Source organism: Stegostoma tigrinum, chromosome 41, assembly GCF_030684315.1.
Source record: "Stegostoma tigrinum isolate sSteTig4 chromosome 41, sSteTig4.hap1, whole genome shotgun sequence".
NCBI classification, from domain to species: domain Eukaryota; kingdom Metazoa; phylum Chordata; class Chondrichthyes; order Orectolobiformes; family Stegostomatidae; genus Stegostoma; species Stegostoma tigrinum.
This window is the reverse complement of record NC_081394.1, coordinates 16,992,214-17,019,902: the sequence shown is the minus strand read 5'-3', so window position 1 is coordinate 17,019,902 and position 27,689 is coordinate 16,992,214. Positions and strand designations below refer to the sequence as shown.

The 27,689-nt window shown below is 44.6% G+C and overlaps 1 protein-coding gene across 4 annotated transcripts in view; it reads left to right on the top strand.

Annotated features, from left to right (window-relative positions):
• Nucleotides 1–27,689, top strand: part of LOC125448399 (deleted in malignant brain tumors 1 protein-like) — a 142,089-nt gene that overhangs the window by 31,052 nt on the left and 83,348 nt on the right. Inside the window, exon 1 of one of the 4 annotated variants that reach the window (XM_048523699.1) lies at nucleotides 16,163–16,284. The exons of the other annotated variants lie outside the window; for them this stretch is intronic. The gene's annotated coding sequence lies outside the window, so the exon portion shown is untranslated. Of the gene's footprint in view, nucleotides 1–16,162; nucleotides 16,285–27,689 lie in introns of those variants that run through there. 4 annotated transcript variants of the gene reach the window in all.

Sequence of the window (27,689 nt, the reverse complement as noted above, 5' to 3'; positions counted from 1 at the left end):
AATAATAGCACAACATTAATAAGGCCATTGACAAAGTTCTACATGGTAAACTGGTTGGTAAGTTAAATGTGAGGTGATGCAGTTTGGAAGAAGGAAAAAGTGAATAATACTCAGTGAATGGCAGAACACTAGGAAGCTCAGATGAGAGAGGGGTCTTGAGCTGTTTGTCCATAAATCCCTGAAGTTGGCAAAACAGATTATTATATAGGGTGGTTCAGAAGGCATACAGGACACTTGCCTTTATCAGTTGAGACATAGATTATAAGACAGGGGAGATGATGTCAGAGCTAGATGGGACTTTGGTGAGGCCATCCCTGGAGTACTGTGTGTAGCGCTGGCGTCTGTACTATAGGGAAGGATGTGATTGCACTGGAGGGGATGCAGAAGAGATTAACCAGGATGTTGCCTGGGCTGGAGCATTTCAGTGATGAAGAGAGGCTTGACAAACTCAAGTTGTTTTCTTTGGAGTGGAGAAGGTCAAGGGGTGACCTGATAGAGATGTGTAAGATTGAGGGGTATGGACAGGGGAATAGGAAACAATTATTCCCCTTAGTCAAACGGTCAACAACAAGAGGGACATAACTTTAAAGTGAAAGGCAGGAGGTTTGGGGGGGGTTGGGATTTCACGAAAAGAAAATTGACCCAGAGGGTGAGGAATTAAAGGGGGATTTGTGGATTGGTGTTTTTAACCAGAGAGTGACTGGGTCTGGAGTGTACTTGCTGGGAAGGTAGTTGATGCAGGAAACTCACGATCTTAAAAAAGTACACTACTGAGAACTCAAAAATATCAGCTCATTCAAGGCTATGTGGACCTAGTGCAGGAAAGTGGGATGATTGTACTATTGGCTTGTATGGACTGAATGGGCCGAAGGGTGTCATGTGTATTGTGCAATTCTATTCTGAAATTTGAGGACACAATATAAGCTACAAATGCGAGTAACAAGAGTGTCATTTCCTCACCAGTTTGATGCTACATCTGTAGTTATACCTGTCGCCACTAGATGGAGGACTCGATTACATTGCAGCATACCGCAATATTTGTTTTAAATGATTATGTTCATGCCTCAAGGTAATTTATGTCACTGCTTTTGCCCCATCTTTTAGCTGACTGCGTCCACCCGATGTTCCTGAATCTACCTTTCATTTTTCTCTCTAATTCTGGGGACTATTTTTGATATGAACACAAGGATAGGATACAACTGGGCCGCTGGTTTTGCGATGCATAACGACACCAACTGCATTGGGTCCAATTCCCGGACCAGTTGTGTTTTAACTATGAAGGATTCTTCTTCTCATCTTTTCCTGTCACCCGATGAGTCACAATTCTTAGGTTAAACCAACACCACTCATCTCTCTCTTTCTCTCTCACACTCTGTCCTCAAATAAGAGAACTGCCCTCTCGGACAATGGCATTGTGATTGTGCCTTACTTAAGGTAGAACTACTCAGCGAGCCCAGCCAGTGTGGTATTGAAAGCATAAAACATGCTTTGCAATGATCAGGCACAGACAAAGTGGGCCAAAGGGCCTGTTCCTGTACTGTTCTATGCTCTATTAAAGTTTCCATACATACATTAGTTTGCCTCGATGAGGCAGCACAGATGGGAGCAATTTTGCCAATTGCAATTCGGTAGCAAGTGAACATTTTTGCTCCTGGGTTTTGGTCAATCAAAATTGTTTCTGTTAATCAGTGTTGTATCATTAAAATAACCAATAAATTAGTCATGCCCATGTCCTCTGCAGATCAGTTATTAACCAGACCCTAGTGCCTTTAACCACAAAGCTTTGTGAATCCACTTGGACATGTTTTGACATCAAATCTATATATTGGGAACATATTTGTGGTAATAGTATATGGACAGAATAATGGAACTTCATAGATGCATTAAAGATTTGTTCTCTGAATAAATGCAGTGACTATAAAAATGTAGTGTGTGAGATTAGACCCCAGCTGTCTTTTGTCTTGCAGAAGGATCGAAGATTAGCAACAACTGAGTCAAGCCTCATCGAAGCAAGTGTGTCCAGTAAAGATATCTGACAAATATGTGTTTCTACAATTATCAAGTTTAATACTTTTTAAAAAGCTCCTGGCCTGGAAAAACAGCATTAGCGATATTTTTAGTTCTTGTGTACTCCAACTGACTGAAGAAATGCCGTGTGTGAATATACATTGACAGACAAATAGAAGAAAAATTGTATTAGTTGTTCGAGAAAAGCAGGTTAAGAACTGTTCGTTTTGAAGATCAGAAACCTGCTGACTGGCCACAGCCGCAAACTGTAACCTGTCCAGTGGTTGAGTGCAGCTCCTCTGGTTGACCTCAACAACAGACAGGAAGTTAACCTTTTGTCAGATTGTGGGGTCGAAGAAAGTGGAACACCTCCTCCCTCCTCACTATCCAATGTTCCAGACATACCTTACAGGTGAAGCAGTGATTTACCTGCTGTTCACTGAAAGGATATTCACTGCTCACAACTGAGTCTTCTTTACAATGGGGAGACAAAAAAAACAGACTGGGTAACCACTTTGGGGAATACTTATATTCCATCTGTAAAAATGATCGTGACCTTCTGGTCACCTGCCTCTTCAATACTCCACCATGTACCCTAACCCCAGCCAACATTAGCGTCTTGGAGTCTTGCTGCAGTGCTCCAGCAAAGCTCCGAGCAAGCTGGTGGAGCAGCACTTTATCTCCCACTTGGGGACTCTGCAGCTTTCAGGACTCAATATCAAGTTCAGTCATATCAAAGCCTGATGCACCTCCTTCCGTGTCCTTTACCCAGCCCCAAAGCACAGGCCCTGGCATGACAGCACAGCCAACCTATTCTCACCTACTCATTATCCCCACTATCAGCTTTTCCCCTTTCTCTGTCTAACTTTTTCTTTCTCTTTGGGTTTTGTCTCCACCTACCCTCACTCCTTTCCCTGCATTCCCTGTCGTCAGCACATTACACTTTTTCCTAGCGACTCTCAGTTCTGGAGAAGGGTCACTCGACTTGAAATGTGAACTCTCTTTCTCTCTCTCCACACAGAATTAGCTCCTTATCTCCATTGCTTATTGGATTTCTTCTGCTGGATCACCAGTTCCTGGAATTTTGTATATTTTCCTTCTTTCTAACTGCTCAAATACCTGAAGATCAAATAGAACATAGAAAAGTACAGCACAGTACAGGCCCTTCGGCCCACATGTTGTGCTGTGGAATAATCCTAATCCAAAAATAAAATAACCTAACCTACATTCCCCTCAATTCACTGCTGTCCATGTGCATGTCCAGCAGTCGCTTAAATGTCACTAATGATTCCGCTTCCACAACCACCACTGGTAAACTATTCCATGCGCTTACAACTCTCTGGGTGAAGAACCTCCCTCTGACGTCTCCTCTATACCTTCCTCTTAACACTGTGAAACTATGACCCCTTGTGGCAGTCAATCCTGCCTTGGGGAAAAGTCTATGGAATGGGAGTTATCTTAACTTTTCTGAAACATCAATGACACAGCTTGTCACCATGGGGGGTGGGGGGATCTCATTATTGGGAACTCACTTCCTGGGTCCCCAAATCAAGACTGTGCTGGAATATGCCCGCTTGCCTGGATGGGTGCAGCCCCAAAACCACTCAAGAAGCTAAACACCTCGGACAAAGCAGCCCGTTTGATTTGTACAATATCCACTAACATTCACGCCCTCTATTACTGATGCTCAGTCACAGCAATGTATATTATCTACAAAATGCGCTGCAGACATCACCTAAACCCGTAACCACTTCCAGGACAAGGGCAGCAGATACATGGAAACACCATCTCCTGTAAGTTCTGCACTGAGCCACTTATCATCTACATTGGGAAAATATCGTCTGTTCCTTCTGTGTCAAAATCCTTGACTTCCCTCCCTAAGTGGGTTAGCTAACAGCTTTTGCAACATTTGCAACCTCATACATCAATGTATAGACAGTCACAATGATCCTAATTTGGGATGACTTCACTGCTGACGGCATTTCAACAACATAGACAGAAAGTTGTGTCCGAGAACCATATGAAAGTTCAGATACAACTGAGTCTGAAAGAATAGGCTGGTATATTAAATAAGACCATAAGAAGATTAAAAGAAATAGGAACAGGAGAAGGCTATTTAGCTCCTTGAGCCTGAGATGCCCTTCTTGAGGACAGTGGCTGATTTCACACTCCTCATATCCACTTTTCTGACCTTTCCATTGATTCTTTGTTCAAGAATCTATCTGTCTCAGCCTTCAATATACATAAGGACTCTTCCTGCACACACAGCTCTCTGTGGCAGGCAGACCCAAACACTCTTAACCTTCTAAGAGAATAAATTTGTCCTCATCTTCAACTGGTGGCCCTTTATTCTGAGACTGTGCCCTCTGCTCCTAGATTCTCCCATGAGGGCAAACGATCTCTCAGCGTTGATGCTGTTAAGCCTCTACATATTTCAATGAAATAACCTGTCATTTTTCTAAACTCAGTGAATAGAGTCCTAACCTGTTTAACCTTGGTCATGAGACATGTCTTCATACTTGGATCATCCGTGTGAACCTCCTCTGGACTGCCTCCAAGATATCTTTCCTCACAAATGGGGACAAAAATTGCCCACAGTACTCAAGATGTGGTCTCCCCAGCATCTTGCACAGTTACAGTCAGATGTCATTACTGTTCTACTCCAACCACCTTGAAATAAGGGTCAATGTTCCATTTGCCCTTCCCAATTACCTGTTGCACCAGTTGTTAGCTTTCTGTGTTTCGTGCACACATGTCCCCCGTCCCCCTCAGTGCCTCAGATCTCTTTGTTCTTCAGTTTTTCTCACAAATGATCATTTTCTATCTTCATTGTTACAACTGATGTCAAAATGGTATCTGTCCTTGGAAGGTAGTGGCGTATGAGTTCAAATCAAAAGAGAATGCCGCACAACAAGACAAATCAATTCCCCTGTCATTCAGGTATACTGAACAGATCATCCTATCTGATATCCACCTGAGAGTTGCATTGTTGTATATTTACAACATTCAGAAAATTTGCTTCTTTACAGATGACACCCTCCACAAAACACATCCAGTTGGGCCCAGAGAGGGTTCTGTGTCAGGACCAGGGCAGAAGCCCCCACATAGTCACAATGCCCCATCCCCAGGTATGGGGTTATGCCTGGTATGGAGAGAAGGTCTTACGAGGAAAGGCTGAGGGACTGGAGGCTGTTTTCATTAGAGAGAAGAAGGTTGAGAGGTGACTTAATTGAAACATATAAAATAATCAGAGGGTTAGATAGGGTGGATAGGGAGAGCCTTTTTCCTAGGATGGTGACGGCGAGCACGAGAGGGCATAGCTTTAAATTGAAGGGTGAAAGATATAGGACAGATGTCAGAGGTAGCTTCTTTACTCAGAGAGTAGTAAGGGTATGGAATGCTTTGCCTGCAATGGTAGTAGATTCGCCAACTTTAAGTACATGTAAGTCATCATTGGACAAGCATATGGAAGTATGTGGAATAGTGTAGGTTAGATGGGCTTGAGATCGGTATGACAGGTCGACACAACATCGAGGGCCGAAGGGCCTGTACTGTGTTGTAGTTTTCTATGTGCTATAAAAACAACTGATGTTAGATGCCTTGCCAAAACCTAGTACAAACTCACAAAATATAGAACTTTGGGAAAACTGCAGGAACTGAGGGAGGCACATGATCTCTCTCTGGACAACATAAGGATAGTAAAATGCAAAATGCCAAAATCATTGAGGTTACACTGATAATTTGACATTGATGGACTGATGATCAAAAATATGATGATTTTGTTCACAAAGTTAAAGATGTATGTGGTGACCCCTGGTCCGATTGGACCTTGATCACCTTAATAGTGTAGAAGAGGGGAGAATTGTTTGAAGACTATGCTGAATGAAATTTTAATGCTGACTGTGAATTTGGGGGAGTCAGAAACTCAGACTGTGATGATGCCATATTCTTGCAAATGCTGACAGATGGTGTGGGATCCCATCTAAAACAAGTTTAACAAGTGGGATTTCCAATTGGCAATAACTACCATCAGGTCCTAAGCTGTCAATACAGCAGAGGCCAATCAGGCAGCATGCTCAAAATCAATAAACACCACCTCCCTAAGTCCCAATCCGGAGGTATTTGCCACACAATGCAGAGAGAGAATGCTTTGTTTGTCATGGCAAAGGCCATTTGGCAAGATACTGTCCCTCCAAAGTAGCACTAGCAGGAGCAGCCAGGGAAAATAATGCTACAGAGGGGTGTGGTAACTGTGGTAAGAAAGGCCGTAGTAAACAACAATGTTGGGCAAAAAGAGGAGGAAGCTAGGGGCAAGGACCAAAACAACAAAAGGACAGAATCAAATGAGCCAAACCCTCGACCGGACAACCGGACAGGGGCGGTCATACAAGTGACCACAGAAGAGCTGCAGCATCTGCTGTACCTCCAGTGAGATGTATCGACCCTTGGACCCAGTCCTGACCACCACCAAATCGATGTGAGTGCGCTGTTAGGGGGTGGGCAGTGTGATATACTCATAGATACACGTGCAACCATATCAGTGACCGACATACAAGGATTCCCGCTTACTGGGAAGACCAGTAACTTATCAGGAGTAGTCGGTAGCACACAAGCACCTATTACTGTACAGATTAGGGATACTATAGTAGAACAAAGCTTTGGTACTGCCGGAAAACCAATAACGGGAATGAACTTACTGGAACAGTTCGAGGCTGTTATCAACTGTAAATATCCACCCACTTTAATAGTTAGCTGTAAATATAATCTGAGAATGGTGAACGTTGGAACATTAACAGGGCGACCAAAGGCACATGTGCTGTCAGCAAAGACTGAGTGGCTGTGGGATGCCAAGAACCCATATCACTTATTGGGATGAGTGAATGCCAGTCTGCGGGCTAAAACAAAAACTGAATGTGGATGAGTGAGCATTGATCTCATAATTGTACCTGGAACGGTGCACCCACCAAACAGACAATACCCTGTCCGACCGAAGAGATAGTAATGGACCCAGCGTCCCAAGGGCATCCACCATGACCTCCCCTATCTGACCAGTGTTAAAACCAGATGTGTCGTACTGACTCACAACTGATGACACAGCCTTGAATACATATGTAGACAAGATTGCACCAATAGCTGACCCTAGTATAATTTTGAACAACGTAGGAAATGACAGAACCGTTTATACAGTGTTAGACATAGCAAACGGCTTCTGGTCAATCCCAATACCCGCGGACCACCAAGTTTAAATTTGCCTTTACTGTGGGCGATTGACAACATACGTGGAGTAGACCAATGCAAAAGCTTCTATAATAGGCCAGCCATTTTTCACCTCTTTATGTTTATGAAACTAGTTTGTATGGACTCTCCAATCCAATGTGCTATTATACAGTATGTTGACAATATATTACTAGCCTCTACCAAGCACAAATCACATATGAAAACGCTCATGAAAGTCCTCAGGACTCTCTCGCGAGAGTGGGATTCAAAGTGAACCCGGAAAAAAAAGTCCAGATGGGACACAAATGGGTAATGTACATCGGGCAAGCCATTGGAGGAGACCGAAAGGAGGTGATCAACAACAGGCTGCGTCTGGTCACTGTAAAAGCGGCCAGAGAACTCTCAGGACCCCTAAATTGCTGCAGATAATACAAAGAAGACTATAGTTCATTAGTTCAACTGTTACAAGACCTTCTAAAGCGGGGTGCAGCTAGCAGAGAAATTATACTTGGATGCCCGGACATGGCCAAATACTGAGTAAAATAAAAGTAGTTTTAACTTCTGCGCCAGCTCTGGGATTCCCAAACATCGCTAAGCCATTCCAAGACAACAAAGTGTGGAACTGGATGAACGCAGCAGGCCAAGCAGCATATCAGGAGCACAAAAGCTGACATTTCGGGCCTAGACCCTTCATCAGAGCTATCCTCTGATGAAGGTTCTAGGCCTGAAACGTCAGCTTTTGTGCTCCTGAGATGCTGCTTGGCCTGCCGTGTTCATCCAGTTCCACACTTATGCGTTCGCGGTAGTGCATGTTTATATCTCCCCGCGGGCCTGGAGAGGTTTTGTTACTTCTTCTGGAGACCCCATACAGCCTCAGGGGAGAATACAGAAGCTGGTAGAGGCAGCCCAAAAACCTCGTGAAGCAGCAGTTATTAAGGGCAGGAAACACCGCTGCAGGCCAAGCAGCCAGAAATATCTTGGAACAGGAGGAAGTGAGAATTATGAAAGTTACCCCTCTCTCACCCGCAAGTGAGAGTCATGATATATCCGAAATATAAAGGTCTGCAGTGGCAGAGAAAAAGGCGGAATGATTCATTATGCTGCAGCTGTACAAAACTCTGGTGCGGCCGCACTTGGAGTATTGCGTACAGTTCTAGTCACTGCATTATAGGAAGGATGTGGAAGCTTTGGAAAGAGTGCAGAGGAGACTTACTAAGATGTTGCCTGGTATGGAGTGAAGGTCTTACGAGGAAGGGCTGAGGGACTTGAGGCTGTTTTCGTTAAGATAAGAAGGTTGAGAGGTGACCTAATTGAGACATATAAGATAATCAAAGGGTTAGATAGGGTTGATAGGGAGAGCCTTTTTCCTAGGATGGTGACGGCGAGCACGAGGGGGCATAGCTTTAAATTGAGGGGTGAAAGATATAGGACAGATGTCAAAGGGAGTTTCTTTACTCAGAGAGTAGTAAGGGAATGGAACGCTTTGCCTGCAACGGTAGTAGATTCGACAACTTTAGGTACGTTTAAGTCGTAATTGGATAAGCATATGGATGTACATGGAATGGTGTAGGTTAGATGGGCTTCAGATTGGTATGACAGGTTGGCACAACATCAAGGGCCGAAGGGCCTGTACTGTGCTGTAATGTTCTACGTTCTATGTTCTATGGGTCAAAGCAGGAGCTAGGACTGCACATGGAGAAAATCTTTTTCCCTTCCGAGGCCGAATTGTAGCCCCTTGTTGTAGAAGGTAGATTCTTTGCTCGGTATATCGCGTACAGCTCATGTGAGCAGAGAGAAAACGCACAAGCTTATGGAAAATTATTGGTGGTTGCCAGGCATGAGACAAGATGCAGCCAAACACTGCCAGCGCTACGTAGAATGTGTAAAATCAGAACCGGGGAGGGAAATCGGGGTTAAACTAGGACACTAACCCCGCCCCAAGAAGCCATGGGAAAAAGCAGCAAATGGACCATTTTGGGCCTCTACCACAGAGACAAGGGAAATTATACTGCTTGGTTACTATAGATCAGTTTACAGGATGGGGAGAAGCATTCCCGACCTGAGACTGCACAACGACTATAGTTGCTAAGATATTGGCCAATGAAATTATACCCCGATGGGGACGGCAGTTCCCAACACAATTAGATTCTGACCAATGTTCCCATTTCACTGGCAAATGTTTAAAGGAAGCCTGCAGCCTAGACAATAGGTGAAGGAGTAGGCCATTCAGCCCTTCGAGGCCTACTTGAGGTAGCATAGCGTTTTCACATACCCTACCACCCACAGAGCTCAGCGATGGCTGAAAGAACTAACAGGACCTTGAAGCAGACAATAACTTAAGCCTGCATAGGAAAAGGAAATAAATGGGCTCTTGCCCCACCTGTGGTATTAAAGGCCATGCGTGGTACCACTCACCATCTGACAGGACTTACCCTCTTTGACCAAACCCTGCGATACCGAATGGCGTGCATTTTTCTCCCTGCCATCTAAGTGGGAAGGACAACACGGAGGTAATTATGAGATAACAAGGTGTAGAGCTGAATGAACACACCAGGCCAAGCAGCATCAGAGAGGCAGGAAAGTTGATGTTTTGGGCCGAGACCGTTCTTCAGAAATGGGGGAGGGGAAGGGGGTTCTAAAATAAATAAGGAGAGAGGCGGAGGCGAAGGCGGATAGAAGGTGGATAAGGAGAAGATAGGAGAGGAGACAGACTGGTTAAAGAGGTGGGGATGGAGCCAGTAAAGGTGAGTGTAGGTGGGGAGGTAGGGAGGAGATAGATCAGTCCACGGAGGACGGACAGGTCAAGGGGGTGGGATGAGGCTAGTGGATAGGGTTGGGGGTGGGGCTTGAGGTGGGAGGAGGGGATAGGTGAGAGGAAGAACAGGTTAGGGAGGCGGGGATGAGCTGGGCTGGTTTTGGGTTGCGGTAGGGGGAGGGGAGACTTTGAAGCTTGTGAAATCCACATTGAGCCCATTGGGCTGCAGGGTTCTCAAGCGGAATATGAGTTGCTGTTCCTACAGCCATCGGGTGGCGTCATTGTGGTACTGCAGGAGGCCCAGGATGGACATGTCGTCTGAGGAATGGGAGGGGGAGTTGAAATGGTTCACGACTGGGAGGTACAGCTGTTTAGTGCAAGCTGAGCATAGGTGTTCCACAGAGCGGTCCCAAGCCTCTGCTTGGTTTCCTGATGTAGAGGAGGCCACAAGCCACAACAGGAACAGCGGATGCAGTCTACCACATTAGCAGATGTGCAGGTTAACATCTGCTTGATGTGGAAAGTCTTCTTGGGACCTGGGATGGTGGTGAGGGATTAGGTATAGGGGCAGGTGTAGCTGGAGGGGAGCATGGAGCAGACAAGGAAGGCACCGAGAGAGTGGTCCTTCCGGAAAGCAGATGACAGTGGGGAGGGTAAAACGTCTTTGGTGGTGGGGCTGGATTGCAGATGGCAGAAGTGTCGGAGGATGATGCTTGGATCTGGAGGTTGTTGGGGTGGTACGTGAGGATGAGGGAGATTCTGTTTTGTTTGTTATTTGCGGGGAGGGGGTGTGAGGGATGAGTTGCAGGAAATGCGGGAGACATGGTGGAGGGTGTTCTCGATCACTAAGGGGGGAAGTTGCAGTCCTTGAAAAAGGAGGACAACTGAGATGTACAGGAGTGGAATGCCTCATCCTGGGAGCAGATGCAGAAGAGGTGAAGGAATTGGGAATAGGGGATGGCATTTTTGCAGGAAGGTGGGTGGGAGGAGGTGTATTCTAGGTAGCTGTGGGAGTTGGTGGGCTTGAAATGGATATTGGTTTCTCGGTGATGGCCGGAGATGGAGACAGAGCAGTCCAGGAAGGAAAGAGTGGTATTAGAGATGGTCCAGGTGAACTTAAGGTTGGGGTGGAAGGTCTTGGTGAAGTGGCTGAACTGTTTGAGCTCCTCTTGGGTGCAGAGGCAGTGCTGAAGCATGGCATCCTTGTTAATGAGGCTGAGGTTGGGCAATGGTGACACCCATCACAACGTAAAATGTATAATGGCTAACCAAACATCATTAATACCTGCCGAGGCCTTGCGCTCTCTTCCCCTTTCTATCTTCACAGAGTCCTCGTAATCATTGCATACTAAACGGGGACCATCATATGCCCTGGATCAACCCACCAGGACATGGAACCCCAGCAGAAACACAGAGTGAATACCGGATTGGGTGACTCTTGCGCAAATGGGGAATTATGGATTGAACTGTATGAGGAGGGGCAACTAACACGCCATTGCATTTCACCTTTTGTTATGTAACTAAAATGGCTTGTGGGTTACAGTTCTCTATCATCCAAATAACAAGAGTGACAATTCCCTTTACCTCTCTCAGTCCCCATGCCTGAGTTAACACCTTAATTGGTCAATGTGCAATGTTAGTGGAGGAATATAAAGGTTCAGTTGCATGGTTACTGACTGGGGGGGGGGGGGGTGGTGAGGCACAACGAGGATAAAGAAGGGATCTAGGCCATTCCAAACTGGGTCAAATAACTACAATACAGTGTAGACAATGTGACTAGAGATAGGGATAACCTGGCGTAGGCAGGATAATGGACCGAGGTGCATGGAAAAGCTGAAGTATTCTGTTAGGATTGGTCAATGACCTAGTCATCAGATAGTTTCTACCTCCAAGTGCTCTGAATATGTGGAACAAAGGAACAGCACCCTCTTACTGCTACCTCACAGGTTACTCCTTCATACACCAACTTTGTTGAGGTAGATCTTTGGTGACATCAACTGTGTCCAGATAATACCAATCTAAATCCCTATCATGGCCCAACAGTGTCCTGTAACTTAGGTGGCCAAAAGCGGGGTCTGAAGGCTGTAACTCAAGATTCTTAATGTACCAACACTTGAATGCGGGCATAAGAATTGAAAGAGGTAACACAAATAGTGTCAAAACTGCAGTAACCAAAATTACACAAATGTCACAAAATACTAAGTAAGTGTGTGTGTGTGAATATACACAAACGAACAATAGTGAAAGGGGAGAAAATGAGAGGTGGAACCCACATGCTCAGATACAAACCATGTGATGCATCATAGAGTACCTTAATACAAAACCGAATAATTAATAATAGGGCAAAACTCAAAATAATGCATTGACAGAGATGAAGAATTAAAAGAAAATAATGAATGATAGTAAACAATAAAGTAGGAATTTGTCCCATGTCGCATTGCCTTATACATGACTCTGTTTGCTGATTGACTAGAATTTGCCATCTCACCATAATCTGAAAATTTCTGAAGGCCCTAGGCCCGAAATGTCAGCTTACCTGCTCCCATGATGCTGCTTGGCAGCTATGTTCATCCAGCTCTTCACCTTTTTGTCTCAGATTCTCCAGCATCTGCAGTTCCTACTATCTCAGGAAGTGCACCTGATTGGCTGTATTTTGCTACAGCATGAACAGTAGACCATATAAGGGATCAGTGATTGTCTGACCAGATTAGACAATGCATGGCCATCCTCTGAGTTTGTGTCACATTCCCTCCCTGCTGCAATCGATTGCCCATTTGGCTAGGTGCTCTCTCACTTTATTTTGTGCAACCATCTGAAGCCCTCTTTACTCTCTCTGTTCAATAACAGTAAACTCTCAGGTAGTTTATGAGAATTGAGTTTTTCCGGCCCTGTCAATGCAAGAGACAGCTCTGAACAAGTTAATCCATGGCGATCTTGTAGAAGGTCAGCTTTTCCAAATAGTTCATGAATCCCTGTTCTTGGAGTCCGCAAGTTGTAGGCTCTACATCATACATGAACTCTTTCACATCTGTAAATTTGGTTCTGTCTCAACCAGACTTCTGATTAACACGTCAGAGATGAGACCTAGTCCTCAGTGATTAAATTAATGAGGCGACATTATGAGTTAGAGATAATGGGAACTGCAGATGCTGGAGAATTCCAAGATAATAAAATGTGAGGCTGGATGAACACAGCAGGCCAAGCAGCATCTCAGGAGCACAAAAGCTGACGTTTCGGGCCTAGACCCTTCATCAGAGAGGGGGATGGGGAGAGGGAACTGGAATAAATAGGGAGAGAGGGGGAGGCGGACCGAAGATGGGGAGTAAAGAAGATAGGTGGAGAGAGTGTAGGTGGGGAGGTAGGGAGGGGATAGGTCAGTCCAGGGAAGACGGACAGGTCAAGGAGGTGGGATGAGGTTAGTAGGTAGCTGGGGGTGCGGCTTGGGGTGGGAGGAAGGGATGGGTGAGAGGAAGAACCGGTTAGGGAGGCAGAGACAGGTTGGACTGGTTTTGGGATGCAGTGGGTGGAGGGGAAGAGCTGGGCTGGTTGTGTGGTGCAGTGGGGGGAGGGGACGAACTGGGCTGGTTTAGGGATGCAGTAGGGGAAGGGGAGATTTTGAAACTGGTGAAGTCCACATTGATACCATATGGCTGCAGGGTTCCCAGGCGGAATATGAGTTGCTGTTCCTGCAACCTTCGGGTGGCATGATTGTGGCAGTGCAGGAGGCCCATGATGGACATGTCATCTAGAGAATGGGAGGGGGAGTGGAAATGGTTTGCGACTGGGAGGTGCAGTTGTTTGTTGCGAACTGAGCGGAGGTGTTCTGCAAAGCGGTCCCCAAGCCTCCGCTTGGTTTCCCCAATGTAGAGGAAGCCGTACCGGGTACAGTGGATGCAGTATACCACATTGGCAGATGTGCAGGTGAACCTCTGCTTAATGTGGAATGTCATCTTGGGGCCTGGGATGGGGGTGAGGGAGGAGGTGTGGGGACAAGTGTAGCATTTCCTGCGGTTGCAGGGGAAGGTGCCGGGTGTGGTGGGGTTGGAGGGCAGTGTGGAGCGAACAAGGGAGTCACGGAGAGAGTGGTCTCTCCGGAAAGCAGACAGGGGAGGGGATGGAAAAATGTCTTGGGTGGTGGGGTCGGATTGTAAATGGCGGAAGCGTCGGAGGATGATGCGTTGGTCCGGAGGTTGGTAGTTTTGAGTTAGGTCTGTTTGTAAAATCACGGGCACAGTTTTAGGTCGTTCCTCGGCCTCTGATTCTCCAGAGAAAATAATCTTTTCAGCCGCCTTTTAACTCAAAGTCTCCAGTCCTGGCAACATTCATTTCTGAATCCTTTTGAGTTTAACAACATCTTTCCCATAGCTGAGAGCCCAGAAGTGAACACAGTAGTTAAAAATGTCTGTACTGCTGTATTGACCTCCGAACTCCTTTACTTAATGCATTGACCAATGGTGATAAGCATGACAAACACCTTCTTGACCACCTGCGACTCGACTTTCAAGGAACGAGGTACCTGTGCCCCAAGGTCTCTCTGTTCTATAACACTCCGCGGGGCCTTGCCATTGACTGTGTAACTCCTGCCCTGGCTTGCCTTACCAAAATGCAATAATTCATGTTTATCTAAATTAAATTGAATCTGCCACTCCTCAGTCCATTGGAGCATCCGTTCAAGGTTCCATTGTTCTGTGGGATAACCTTTTTCACTGCCCATGACATCACCAATTCTGGTGTAATCTGCAAACATAATAACCATGCTTCCCATATTCACATGCAAATCATTTACATAAATGGCAGACCCAGTGGACCCAGCATCAATTCTTGCAGCAAACTACTGGCCATTGGCCTCCAGTCTGAAAAACAACTCTCTGCCACCACCCTGTGACTCCTATCTTCAAGCCAATTTTGTATCCAATTGGCTAGCTCTTCCTGGGTTCCATGTGATCTAACCTTGCTAACCAGTCTACCATTCAGAACCTTGTGAAACAACTTGCTGAAGTCTACATAGACAATGTCTATTACTCTCCCTTCATCAATATTCTTTGTCACTTCTTCAAAAAACTCAATCAAGTTAGTGAGACATGATTTCCCTCACACAAAGCCATGTTGGCAATCCTTAAACACTCCTTGCACTTCCAAACACATGTAAATCCTGTCCCTCAGAATATTCTCCAACAAATTACCCACTACCTGTGCCAGGCTTGTCCTTCACTGGGATGGGGGATTTAAAGACTGGCGGCACATTTTTATGGTGAGAGGAGAGAGATTTAAGAAAGACGTAAAAGGCAACTGTTTTTACACAAAGCATGGTTCACGTGGGAAATGAACTTTTGGAGGAAGTAGTGGATGCAGGTCTAATTATCACAGTTAAAAACCATTTGATTAAGTACATGAATAGGAATGATTTGGAGGGACAGGAACAGGCAGGTGGGACTAGATTATTTTGTAATTTTGTTCGGCATGGACTGGTTAGACTGGTTTCTGTGCTATATGACTCAATGACTCTAAGACTCTATGGCTCGCTGGTCTGTAGCTCCCTGGCATTTCTTTACTGCCTTTCTTAAATGGAGGCGCCACATTAGCCAACCTCCAGTCTTCCAGCACCTCACCCATGGCTATTGATGATATGAACATCTTGGCAAGTGGCCCAGCAATCTCTTGCCTAGCTTTCCACAAAGTTCTGGGATATACCTGATCAGGACCTTGGGATTTATCTACCTTTATGCATTTTCAATTGGCTTGCATGAAGCAGGATTTGGGACACTAAGGAAGCAATGGTCTTGACCATTAATCCAAGTGACCCTGGTAATGTTCTGGGGTCCCAGGTTCAAATCCTGTCACAGCAGATGAATGTGTTTTAAAGACAAATCTGGAATTAAGAGTCTAAAGGTGGCCATTGCCAGGGGAAAAAGACATCTGGTTCACTAATGTCCCTTTGGGAAGGAAATCTGCCATCCTTACCTGGTCAGGCCTACATGTGATTCCAGATCCCACAGCAATCCAAGTGATTTCTAACTGCTCTCTGGGCAATTAAGGATGGTCTAGCTAGCGATGCCCATTTCCTATGAATCAGCAACCAATCAAATGACACGATAATCTGATGACGTTGAAGTAAAAGAAGGAAGCAGGGTCTGCTGTCTTGCAGAGTGGAAGCTCTGACTTTGCTTTCAGAACATTTGCAGAAGTTGACCTCTGCAGAATAGCTGGGTTTCTCAGATATGCAGTTTCCACTATTATAACTCTATCTCGCCCGCACTGACTTAGTCAGACGTTGTTCTGGTGGCTAATTCCCTCAGCAACTTCAAGTAAGTGGGTAATTTACATGTATCTGCCTGTCCATCCCTACATCTCCATCTATCTTTATATCTATCTATCCGCTCAGTCTACCTAAATTCCTATCTAACCACTTGACTATATATGCTATTTGTCTATCTATCTGTTTCTCTAACTGTTTGTCTATGTGTCCATCTATTTATGCACGTAATTTCTATAAAGCAGATGAATTTGCTAAATATGTACAGTGGTTTAAACTAGTTTGGCTGGGGTGGAGTGAGGCGCTGAATAACAGATGAGCCATTGTGCAGTCGGGAACAGAAAGGGTATCGGGTGGCTCAATGGGTAACACTGCTGCCTCACAGTGCCAAGGATCCAGGTTTGATTCAAACCTCGGGTGACTGTCTGGAGTTTGCACATTCTTCCCATGTCTGTGTGGGTTTCTGCCTGGTGCTCTAGTTTCCTCCCACTGTCCAAAGATGTGCAAGATAGGGTGGATTGGCCATGCTGAATTGCCCATAGCATTCAGGGATATGCAGGTGAGGAGGATTAGCCATGCGAAATGCATGGATAGGCTAGGGAGTGGGTCTGAGTGGGATGCTCTTCAGAGGGTTGGTGTGGACCTGTTGGACTGATTGGGCTGTTTCAACACTGTCGGGGTTCTACGGAGTGAAAGTTGTGATTCAGAGATTTTCATCGTATATATGTGGCTTTGAGTTCATGTCCACATCTGTATTTTTCCTCACACTGAGGTGTGTGAGACTGTTTCTGAAAGGGATGAAACAGATGAATTATCATTTATTGTCAGTGCATTCCTGCAATATGTGGCGCCTCATGTTTTTTCCACGTGTCTTACTTGCTGTGGGATTGATCATAGAATCATACAGCCACACAGTACAGAGGAGGCCTTTGGCCCATTAAGCCTGTACTGCCAAAGCTACACTATCAGCCATAAAAACTAACAAAAACAAAGTTGCTGGAAAAGCTCAGCAGGTCTGGCAGCATCTGTGGAGGAGAAAACAGAGTTAACCTTTCGGGTCCAGTGACCCTTCCTCAGAATTATTAGCCATGATGGTATGGAGTGATGCAGCAGGCTTGAGGAGGCTTGAATGACCCACTGCCCCTCCTATGTCTTCTGGTTTAAGTCAGCATGAAGACCACTTTCCAATGCTTCAATTCTTGTCTGAAAGTTGTAACATGAGAGTGAATGATTTCTTTCATGAAGAGCACATTAAACACCATTGTCCTCAGATTCTGCACAAGAAATTCACAAATTCCCATGTCATCAGTTTCCAATTTACTTTTTCCCTTGGTGTCTCTTATGCCATTGATCCTGACCTGTTAATTCCAAATTCAGATGGAACATCTTAGCATGAAGATGAAGCCATACAAGATTCTTCTCTGTCCTGTGTATCTAGCCATAAGTTGCATGCAGTGCTTGTCCTGCAAATATAATTTGAGTTATGCATTAATGATCCGGATGAAAGAACTGAGGGCATTGCTGCTAAGTTTGCGATAGGTGGAGGGACAGATAGTGTTGAAGAGGTGGGTATCCTGCAGAAGAACTGGACAGAGTGGGCAAAGAATTGGCAGATGGCATACAATTGAGAAAGGATGAGATTATGCACCTTGGGGAGAATAGAAACAACACAGTGTGGAGCTGAAGGAACATAGCAGGCCAGGCAGCATCAGAGGAGCAGGAAAATTGATGTTTTGAGTCAGAACCCTTCTTAAGAAATGGGGAGGGGGAAGGGAGCTGGGAAATAGAGAGAGGCAGCTTTGGGGTGGGGAAGTTAGGTGGAATGGTGACTTGTGAGTGCAAGTAGGGTGTGGAGTGGATAGGTGGGAGAGAAGATGGACAGGTTGTGTCAGGTCAAGGAGGCGGGGATAAGAGGGCGGCTTGGACATGGAATGAGGTTTGAGGTGGGGCATTTTAAAACTGGTGAATCCCATGTTTAGACCATCAGGCTGTAGGCTCCCAAATATGGGGTGTTGCTCCTTCATTTGCAGGCGGATTCATTGTGACACTGGAGGACGCGCAGGATGGGCATGTCACCCAGGGACTGGAAGGAAGGAGTTAAAATTCCTGCTCCTCTGATGCTGCCTGGCCTGCTGTGTTCCTTCAGGTCCACACTGTGTTCTCTCTGACTCCAGCATTGGCAGTATTTGCTATCCCCAAGAATAGGGGTGTAGACTGTTTTCTAAAAGGGGAAAGGCTTCAGAAATCTGAAGCACCAAGGGACTTTAAACAGCAAACTTTGTACCTCTTTGTAAACTGTTCAAATGTCTTTCTCTCTGTTTCTCTCTCTCTCTCTCTCCCTGTCTCTCTCTCCCTCTGTGTGTTTCTCCCTCCCTGTCTCTTTCCCTCCTTCCCTGTCTCTCTCTCTCTCCCTCTGTGTTTCTCTCCCTCCGTCTCTTTCCCATTTCCCTGTTTCTCTCTCTCACTCCTCCCCTTTCTCTCTGTGTGTCTCTCTCTCCCCCTCCCCCGCTGTCTCTCCCCCCTCCCTGCCTCTGTCTCTCTCTCTCTCTGTCTCTTTCTCCCTCTCCCCGCTTCTTGCTCACTCTCAGCCTCCCTGTGTTCCAATTCACCCAAAACCTGTGCTGTCTGCCTCCTGCTCTTTCAAACACCCTAAGTATCACAAATTTCTTTCAATTACCTGGAATAACTCCCCTCTGCTTTAAAAAAAGACAATCATGTTTTAGATTGACTATAACAATGAATTACGCTTTTAATCATCTAATTCCATAACTTTCTTTTTCTATCAACGCATTTTTCTGAGTGGAATTTTCAATTCTTGGCTGTAAAATAATTGCAGAAAGCTGACTAAAACATTGCGTAGTATAGTCCATTATGAATCTTGTCAAAAGTACAGTGAGTCTTACAGAGTTTGATAATGAGTTGCATGGTAATTACTGGTAATTACTGGTAATGTTACATGGTTATTATGTAGAATCATAGAGATATACTGCACAAAAACAGACCCTCGGTGCAACTCAACCATGGCAACCAGGTATCCTACATGAATATAGTCACATTTGCCAGCATTTGGCTCATATCACTCTAACTCTTCCTCTTCCTATACCCGTACAGATGCCTGTTGAATGCTGTAATCATCCCAGCCTTCACTACATCCTCTGGCAGGTCATTCCATATACGCACCACACTCTATGTGAAAATGGTGCCCCTTATGCCTCTGTATTATCTGTCCCCTCTCACCTTAAACCTGTGCCCTTTAGGTTTGGATTTCCCAGCCCAGGAAAAGACCTTGCTGTTTGCCATGTCCAATGGCCTTTGTGTGTTTTCAACCTGGGTAATGTCATCCCCAGCATCCGACACTCCTGGGAAAATAGCCCCAACCTATTCAGCCTCTCCCTATAGCTCAGACATTCCAAACCTGGCAACATTTTAAAAAATCTTTTCTGAACCCTTTCAAGTTCCACAACATTCTTCCTTTAGGAGGGTTACCAGAAGCACACGCAGTACTCCAAAAGTGGCCTAACTAAAGTCTCGTACGGCCGTAACATGACCTCCCAATTCATATATTCAATGCATTGACCAATAAAGGCAGACATACCAAACATTTTCTTTATTATCCTATCTACTTGCATATCTACTTTCATGGAACCATGAACCTGCGCTCCAAGGTATCTTTGTTCAGCAACACTCCCCAGGACCTTACAATATGTTAGTGACAATTGTAGACGCAACTTATTTTGAACTAGGATAACAAAGTGTAGGGCTGAATGAACATAGCAGGTCAAGCAGCACCTCAGGAGCACAAAAGCTGACGTTTCGGGCCTAGACCCTTCATCAGAGAGCTCTGGGCCTAGGCCCAAAACATCAGCTTTTGTGCTCCTGAGATGCTGCTTGGCCTGCTGTGTTCACCCAGCCCCACACTTTGTTATCTTGGATTCTCCAGCATCTGCAGTTGCCATTATCTCTGATCATTAATTTGAACTGGACTCAGATTATGCCTGTAAAATCTACTGCAGATGATTAGAAGTGATTTAATTTCAATCAGGGTGAGTGGTGTATTTCTGCAGTACATCTTGTAAATGGTACACACTGCTGCTACTGAGTGTTGGAGTGGTGATTGTGGATGTGGTGCCAAACAAGCAAGGGTTGCTTTGTCCTTGGATGGTATCAAGTTTCTCAAGTGTTGCTGGAGCTGCACCCATCCAGGCAAGTGGAGAGTACTTCATCATACTCCTGACTTGTCCCTTGTTGATGATGGACAGGATTTTAGGAGTCAGGGGTGAATTACTCGCTGCAGAATTCCCAACCTCAGACCTGCTCTTATAGCTACTGTATTTATGTGATGAGTCCAGCTGCAGTTCTGGTCAATGGTAACCGTCCAGGATGTTGATAGTTGGGGACTGTATGATGGTAACACTATTGAATGTCAAGGGGCATTGATTAGATTACTTCTTACTGGAGAAGGCCATAGCCTGGCATTTGTGTGGCACGAATATCACTGTTCACTTGTCAGCTCTAGCCTATTGTCCGGATCTTGTTGCATTTGAACATGAACTGCTTTAGTACCTAAGGAGTGGCAGATGGTGCTGTACATCGTGTAATCATCAACCAACTTCCGACTTTTGACTTTATGATGGAGGGAAGCTCATTGATGAAGCAGCTGAAGATGGTTGAGCTTAGGACACCACCCTGAAGAACTCCTGCAGAAATGTCCTGGTGATGAGATGACTGACCTCCAACAACCACAAGCATCTTCCTGTGTGCCAGGATAATAAATTGTGAGTCTGGATGAATACAGCAGGCCCAGCAGCATCTCAGGAGCACAAAAGCTGATGTTTCGGGCCTAGACCCTTCATCAGAGACTGTGTGCCAGCTATGACTCCAACCAACAGAGAGCTTGCCTGCGATACCCATTGATTCCAGTTTTGCTTGGGTTCCTTGATGCCAAACTCAGTCAAGTGCAGCCTTAGTGTCAAAGACTGTCACTCTCACACCATCTCTGGAATTCAAATCTTTTGTCCACGCTTGAACTAATGCTGTAACGAGGCTAGGAGCTGAGTGGCCCTGGCGGGACCCAAACTGGGCATCGATGAGCAGGTTATTGCTGAGCAGGTATACTTGATAGCACCGTTGAGGATGTCTTTCATGAGTTTATTGATAGTTAAGAGTAGCCTGTTGGCTGCAGTAATTGGTCAGATTGGATTTGTATGAGACATAGCTGAGCAATTTTCTATATTGATGTTAGATGCCAATCACTTTTCAAATGAAATTTGTCGTGTATGCATGTTAGGTCTAAAGTAATGAAGGCAACTTTCACTCATCAGGTGAATAAAAGCATCTGGTAAAAGCTGTTACCTTGAACTTTCATGTCAATATTGTCAGTTCAAGGCATATGATTTCTGATAGAAGCCACAAATTGCATGTTAAAGTTTATAAAATAGGAAGGGGATAGTTATCTAGATACATTTCTGACAAAAAAAGTCTGTTAAGTGGTACATTGCATAAATATTGCAAATAACCAGAATCGTGGAATCATACAACGCGATAGAGGCTGTTCAGCTCATTTCGTAATACTGCGATAGCTACAATAATTAGAATCATAGAATCATAGAATCAGGTTTTACTGAAGGCTGCTGCTAGTTCCAGAATCTTCCCTTTTACAGATTTTCATGCAACAATCTTCATATCTCTTGCTGTTTGTGTGCATTATTTCCGAAATAATAACTCCCTCCACCCAATTCAATCTGGTGGGACTTGTCCAAATGCTGGTCATTTGGGAAAATGGTTCACTGCAGAATTTTAAGGAAGGAAAATCCAACAAGCTATTCCAGGTCTGAAGGTGTTAGAGACGAATCTTAAATATGCTCTGAAATGTCCTAGTGAGCCACGCAGCGATAGGCCTGATAAAATATCAGAAAAAAGGGCAAATCAGTTTTCACCTTTTCTCCCTGTGTGCAGGTCCCTCAAAGTTGTTCCTCATGCATTCTGATAAAGATAGCATTAAACTTCAGGAGATTTATTTATGTTTGAAACTGCCCAGTTCAGTTCAGGGTTGGTCAAAAAACAGGAAGTAAAATGATGGAGCCTTTCTCACATTCTCTCTGCAGCATCCTCCCTTCCCCATCTCTCCTTTCCTTGCTTAATATCAGAGCCCTTGCTGAATTTTCATGCTTTTTAGTTTTATTCCTTCATCAATGTCATTTTACAAGCTGTAAATGGCCTGTGGACTTTGGGAAACAGCTTGGCTCAAATTGGAGTGTTAACTCACTGCCAACATTTCTTGCTGACGGTTTAGTGGCATATCCCGATGATTTGCAGTGTGGCTTAGCATCAAATACAGGCACAGGGAGTGAATGTGTCACACATAACACTCTCAAATAATTGCTCATGTCTTTGCAGCAAAACTGGGGAAGCTTTATCAAAAACTAATTGAGCAACAGCCTGACAGAATCACACTCAATAAGTCATAACCAACACACCATAGCCCGGAAGCAATTTCACCATGATGGTTCTGGTCATTCCCTCCTCATCAACCACAATGAAGTGCCTAATGGGTTGTTAGCTTGTGGAATGATCAATTTTGATTCAATGAAGAATTGAGGGAGAAAGTTAACTCCAACAGAACACATGCTTAACCATGAGATATCCACAAGCCAAGACAGATTGCACACCAAGTATCAGAATGAGGACATACTAGATGGAAGTATGTAATACCGCAGAGAGTAGTCAGATCTAAGTCAGGTCTGGGTGGGATGCTGTGAGGGTTGTTGTGGACTTATTGGGCTGAAGGACCTGTTTCAACATTGTAGACATTCTATGATTCTCCGGTGAAGAATTGAAGAACTCACTTAATTATATAGCACAGAAACAGACCCTTTGGCCCAACTTGTCCACGCAGACCAAGTTTCCTAAACTAGACCTATTTGCCTGTATTTGGCCCATATCCCTCTAAACCTTTCCTTTTCATGTACCTGTCCAGATGTCTTTTAAATGTTTTAGCTTTGCCTGCATCTACCATTTCCTCTGGCAGTTCATTCCATATATGAACCACTATATGTGTGAAAAAACTGCCCCTCCGGTCCCTTTTAAATCTTCTACCGTCACCTTAAAAATATGCTGCTTGATTTGAACGCTGAACACTGTCCTCAGCTGATTTAATTCTTCTATTGCAAACTGGCTGAAGCTATTGAATAGAGCAGAAGAATGGTTCCTGAATGATGGTACAGAATATTTGGACTCCAGGACAAGGTGAGGTCTAACTGATGTGATCTCAGCGCAATTACAGCACTGGTGCCCACTTGGTTACGTAGAAAATTACAGAGGTATGTCCTGTCGAGGGGAAAGCAGGGGAAATCTAAGTGGGCTCATCAGTTAACTCAGATAACAAAGTGTGGTACTGAATAAACACAACAGGCCAAGCAGCATCAAAGGACCAGGAAAGCTGATGTTTCAAGCCTAAACTCTTCTTCAGAAAAATCATCGAGGCCTGAAACATCAGCTTTCCTGCTCCTCTGATGCTGCTTGGCCTGCTGTGTTCATGTAGCTCCAAATCTTGTTATCTCAGATTCTCCAGCATCTGCAGTTCCTACTATATCTCTCCTCATCAGTTAACTCCCTCGCTTCACCAAAAGCATAAAATTGTCAACAGCGATAGCATGAATAGCTGGATCGTTCATGTTTAGTATTGCTTCTGTGAAGCCCAGGCAAGTCTTAATGTCTTAATGATGCATCCTTGATGGATGATGATGGGATAGTGTAGGGGGATGGGCTTAGATTAGCTCACAGGTCGGCGCAACATCGACGGCCGAAGGGCCTGTTCTGTGCTGTATTGTTCTATGTTCTATGTTCTATGTTCAAAACATGGCAGACAGAACTCAACTCAAATGGGGAAAACATGGCAATCATGTTCATAACACATGTAGCATCTAATGCTCCCAGAGACAATTGCCAATCAACCTGTTCAGTGATGCTATGCCACATCTCTGGACACAGTTTGGACTTGAACCTAGACGTCCCAGTTTAGAGGTTGGGAGGATACCACTGCACCACATAAATGAGGATCAGATTTATCATCCTTCACTGTCTAGGGCCGTACCTAAACAATATGTTGGGCTGTTGCAAATGATTAAGGTGAATAACTTCAACTCTGTTACACCAGGAGTAGAATTTGACCATGCTGCCCATTGTGTCTGCTCTACTAGACCAGCATTTATTGCCCAGAGGGCAGTTAAGAGTCAACCACATTGCTGTAGGTCTGGAGTCAGGTAAGGATGGCAATTTCCTTCCTTAAAGGGTAAGAGCGAACCGGATGTGTTTTTCCAACAATCGACAATGGATTTGTGGTTATCATTAGATTCTTAATTCCAGATTTTTATTGCATCCAAATTCCACCATCTGCTGAAACAGAATTTGAACCCAGGTCTCCTAGGTCATTACAGAAAGTTACCTGAGTCTCTGGATTAACAGCCCAGCGATAATAACACTAAGCCATCACCTCAACTTCCTTAGCTTCCTCAGATCCCAAACAGACTATGCAGCAAGACATATAATAGCCCAGAAGGCAAAACAGGGGCAAGATATGACACAGCAGCATGAACGACAGGCAGTCAGGCCAGAGGTGGAGTCATGGACTCATCAAGTTGAAAGATGTCCTTAACTGTCATTAAGACCCCCACAAGGTTTCATGGCCAATTTGGAAATGGAATATCTCTGCTAATCCCTTCGCCAATAAGCTTGTGAAATGCAGCAAAATCCAGACAAAGTGACAATGGACAACTGCTTGGAGCCCTAAGGGGCACATAGGAAGACTTTGGAGGTTGTTGTGAGGGACCCTGATCAGCATCAATCATGAATCCTCAGATGATGAATCTTTTTCCGAATGTAAGGCCACCCGGAAAGTATTGGTGATTGGGCTGATAAATCATCACGCATTAACAACCAACGGCAGGCTTTTACAAGGGACAATTCAACCACATCCCCAAGCCCCGTTCCACTCATTGTCCTCTGAATTCACTTGAAGGTTGACATCCCATAGACCACCATTGATCTAGAAATGGCCATATAAATGTTGTGGCATTAGGAAGAATTAGAAAATGAGTATTCTCACAGAAACATAGAAAGTATTAGCAGGTGTAGATCAAAGGCCCTTCAAGCCTGGTCTGCCTGGACCGGTGGGGGAGGCTATGGCCGAGTGGTATTATTGCTGGACTGTTAACCCAGGAACCGAGATAATATTCTGCAGACCCAGGTTCAAATCCCACCAAGGCAGATGATGGAATTTGACTTAGTGAAGTAGCAGGAACTAAGAATCTAATAATGACCATGAATCAATTGTCAATTGTCAAAAAAAAAATTGGCTCACGAACGTCCTTTAGTGAAGGAAACTGTCATCCTTAAATGGCCTGGCTTACATGTGTCTCCAGACCCACAGCAATGTGGTTGACTCTGAACTACCCTCTGAGCAATTAGAGATGGGCAATAAATGCTGCCTGATCAGTGACACTCTCTTCCCATGAATAAATAAAATAATACAATCATCAAATTCAATTCCCTCATCTCACCCTTCATTCAGATACTTTGGCCCATTATCAAAAAGAACTATATCCAATTCCTTATTGAACAACATTCAATGTTCTGCCCCGACCAATTTCTGTGGCAGAAATATTTCCAGGCTTCTCACTCTCTGGGTAAAGACTCTTTTCGTCTCTGTCGTACTGCATCTCCTTTAGACTGTGACCCCACTGGTTCTGGACTTTAATCCTCACTCATGGGAACATTCCTGATGTGTTTATCATGTCTCGTCCTGTTAGAATTTTGTAGGTTTCTATCAGATTCTCCCTCGCCCTTTGAAACTCCAGTGAATATAATCCGAACCTATCCAATCCCTTTTCATCTGTCAGTCCTGCCATCCCAAGAGCCAGTCTGGTAATCCTTCACTGCACTCCCTCCGTAGCCAGTACATCCTTGCTCAGATAAGGAGATCCAAACTGCACACAATACTCCAGGGTGTGGGCTCACCCTGTATAAGTGCAATGAGACATCCCTGCTCCTGAACTCAATTCCCTTACTGTGAAGACCAACATCTAATTTGCCTTCCTCACCATCTGCTGCTCCTGTAATGCTTACTTTCAGTGACTGGTATAGGAGAGACACCTAGGTCTCATTAAACATTTGCCCCTCTCAGTTTACAGCAATTTGGATAATAATGTTTACGCTCCCCAAGTGGATAATGTCTCATTGATCCACATTAAACTGCATCTGCCCTGCACTGGCCCCTTCTCTCAGCATGTGCAACTCACCTCTGTGCCAGATTTGTGCAAATTGTGAGGGGCAGAAGTAAGCCATTTGGCTGCTCGAGCCTGTTCCAGCTTCCAGTGAGATTGTGGTAGATCTTCAACATCAGTAGCCTAATCCTGCCCCACTCCCCATTTCTTTTAAATGCAGCAGCTACAGCCACATCCTCCTTGAAAACACTTTTGAACCTCAGCCACTTCCGGATGCAAACCAGCTGCACAGTAAGAACTGCTCAAAGTCTTTTGGACAGTCTCCACGAAATTTGAGACATTCATCATCTTGAAGTGCAAAATTATTTCCTTGTTTGCCATTCTTAAAGCTGCTGAATGATTCTGAGTGAATGTTCACTTTATTTAGTCTGCCTTCATTTAAAAACACAGATAATCTTATAGATTCTGTTGTTGTATTAGCAACCAGCATTCTCTCATGCTCCAACTTCACATCCAACTTGTTGACCTTTTTGTCTTTCTCTGTCGGAATGACTCTCCAGAAACCTAAGGTAGTAAACCCATTGGTTCAGATTTGATGCAGTCAATACGAGTATGAGCAAATCAGAAAATACTGGAGAAACTCAGCTGGTCTGGCTACATTTGTGAACAGTGACAGAAGTTGGCTTAATGTTACAGGTTATTAGCATCAAAACTGCTGGACAAACTCAACAATTTGGCAGCACCTGGGGTAGGAGAAAATAGAATCAATGATAACAAGATGTAGAGCTGGATGGACACAGCAGGCCAAGCAACATCAGAGGAGCAGGAAGGCTGATATTTTGTGTCGAGACCACAGAATCAATGTTGTGGGTCCAGTCAGAAAATATTTTGACAAACAATCAGTGGATATATTCATCTGTTAAGTTTCTCCAGCAATTTCTATGTTCATAAATTGGAACACTAATGTTATCTCTTCAGCTGTCTCTTCCCCTCTTTTTTGCTACTAGACCCCGACACACCTCTACAACCACCACCACAGACACTGCTGGACCTGCTGTGTTGCCCCAGAATTTTGTGTTTTTGTTTCAGATATTTGCATCTGCAGTTCCTTGTTTTGTTTTACTGCAAATATTAACTTACTTCCTGTATTAAAAATGAAGTACGTGCAAGGTTTTTATTTCTGGCATTCTTGAAGAATAAGCATTGGTTTTTGGAAGAGATATTTCAGTGAGAAATT